This window comes from Eublepharis macularius, chromosome 11 (genome assembly GCF_028583425.1).
Source record: "Eublepharis macularius isolate TG4126 chromosome 11, MPM_Emac_v1.0, whole genome shotgun sequence".
NCBI lineage: Eukaryota > Metazoa > Chordata > Lepidosauria > Squamata > Eublepharidae > Eublepharis > Eublepharis macularius.
The window spans coordinates 46,756,654-46,759,443 of record NC_072800.1 but is presented as its reverse complement, the minus strand read 5'-3'; positions in this window follow the sequence as shown (position 1 = coordinate 46,759,443).

Here is a 2,790-nt window from a genome sequence, read left to right as displayed (position 1 = left end):
TAAGCACCCTCCCACAAGCAAACATTCAGGATCCTCAGGTCAGGGCCAACAGATGCGCACTTCAACTTCAAATAAGACTTAACTACATGTTACATTTTCCCCTGGTTCCATGCATGCAGATATGTTTTGAGTTCATGAATGGCACTACCCAGGTGCATCTGGGCCTGATCCAGAGCAGGAGCACAGCACATGAGAATGGGATTCAGCTTTTTCCCATGCCATTTTTATGACCTGAACAGGGCCGGAGCGGCACTATTTGCCTTGCTGAGGCAACTATATACATACTGATGGGGTACATCTAGGTTTCCTCAACTGGACAAAGAGTTGTGGGACAAACAGCCTTAAGGAGCTGTTTTAGGTCAGGATACCACACAGGACAAAGACTCTTTTTGGTGTACGATGTAGTCCTGATCCAATTTGGACCTCTGCATGCCTGGAAATAGAGTTCCCATAGTGGAACTCCAGCCACTTGTCTGATAGCATGTACCTGGTGGACTCAGAGAAAATGCGTTTTTATTTGTTTATTAAGCATTTACATCTGGCTTGTCCGTGTGATTCAAAGCAGCTTAAAATAGAAGTTAAAAAACATTTCAATTTAAAACCAAAATAAAATAACAAACGGCAAGCCATCCCCCCCTTAAAAGATGCCTGCCATTCACATCCCCCCCCCACACACACACAAAGCCCTGGCAAACAATCAAGCCTTGCAGTGCCTCCTGAAGATCTCCAAGGAGCCCCCGCCCCCCGCTCCTCAGCTCTTCAGGGAGCCAATTCACAGAGCAGTGGCCCCAATTGAAAAGGCCCAGGCTCTAGTTGATGCCAGATGGTACACCTTAAGTGGTGGGACTGCCAACAACTGGCTGCCTGAGGATCTTAGGGAAGGAGAGGGTCCTTCAAAAATGTGGATTGCAGATCATGAAGAGCTTTAAAGGTCATGACCAGCACCTTGAATTGAACTTAGAAACAAACTAGCAGCCCATTTAGCTGTTTCAAAATGGGTTACATATATTATTCCCAGCTAGTCCCAGACAATAGTTGGGCTGCTGCATTCTGGACCAGTTGTAGTTTCTGGGTTATGTTCAGGGGCATTCCGACTTAAAGCACATTGGAGTAATCCAAGCATGCAGTTACTGAAGCATGGTTCAGCATGGCCAGATTGGCTGAGTCTAAGTAACGAGAAAGTTGGTGCACCAGATGCAGTTGACAGAAGGTGCTCCTGGCCACCATCCCAATCTGCTTTTCAAAGAGCATGGACACCTCTTAACCTGCTCTGAGAAAGCCAACTTCACTCCATCTAAGACAAGTGGATTAAATCTCTCTAAAATATCAGCTTTTTCGATCAGCATTACCTCTGTATTGCTGAATTCTGCTCTAGCTTGTTCTAGTTTAGCCACCTGACCACAGCCTCAAAGCACTTGTTCAGATACATCTGAAGGCTTGGATAACAAAATACAGAGCTGGATGTCATCTGCATATTGATGGCACCCAACCCCAAAGGTCTGGATGATCTCATTCAGTGGCCTTATATGTATACTAGTTTGATACTCATGCTTTGTTACGGTATTTAACTACTTTAAATCCAGTTATAATACTTATAAGTATGTAACATTTTTTGGTTTGTGGAGGGGGAGGGGTTGAGTTGGTTTTGTAGTATAATAGCATAGTATCCGAGCTTCACAAAGGTGTTTGAATAAAGTGAAGCATGTTGAGGGGATGAGTTGTGGAATGTTGTGAGCCCCAATCAGCCCACATATTCAAATGACCTTGAAAGGCTGGCCCAATCAGGGAAGAGTGGCTGACCTGGCAGTGGGTAGGAGCGCAAGCAGGCAACAGCCTGCTAGCCACACAGGGAAGCTGTATCCTTTTGGGAAAACACATTTTACCCCCTTAGGGGGCAAATTTCTTAAAATCATTTCTCAGTGGGTGGTTACATCATGAAAGGAATGTTCTCCCCAAATTCATGTTTCTAGGTCCAGGGGTTTGGGCTGGGCATTGATAAGTCAGTCAGGACATGTGTCTTTTTATTATCATCATGTGCCCTGTGGCACTCCACATGACAAAACTTACACAACTGATTCTGCTCCTCTGGTGGAAACTCTTTGTGTCCAGTCAGAAAGAAGAGAGTGAAAGCATAACATGTAGTTAGGTCCCAACATTTTTCATTGTTTAGATTTGCAACCAGGCACATTAACTTAACCATGCTTGCTTGAAAGCCAGAATTCTTGCTTTTAATAGGACTTTCAAGTTCTGCAGTCTAAAGTAAAATAATTAGCATGATAGGAATAAGAAACTCATCACGTAAAAATATTTGTGTCTTATATCTGCCTTCTTAATAACAACAACAGATCTGTCTCTAAGCCTATTCAAACTCCAAGTCTCCACAGGGAATCTGCACCAAGGTTCTACTTTTATCTCCATGTTTTTCCTGGCAAAACTTGGTCTATTGGAACACAGGTGCATTTGGTATTTTTTCTTTGCTGCTGGCTCAAAACTTTGTCTTCCTAATGGTGTGTTTAATTTGCAAGGTAATACTGAAAATTAGCTGGACTCTAGTTATTCATTCTTTAAATTCTATTGCCCCAACACATATATTTTTAAAAAAAACATTCTGCATTACATTAGCCAGCATGCATACAGTAATTGAACCAATCAGTGACCTTTCTCTGTTCACAACATAAACACGCACACGCACACAGGACACCACATGATGAAAAAGAGGGAAGGAATGTGTTAACTGGATACAGCTACTGAGGAATCTCTCTCTAGAAAGATGACGATTTCCTCCCAGTT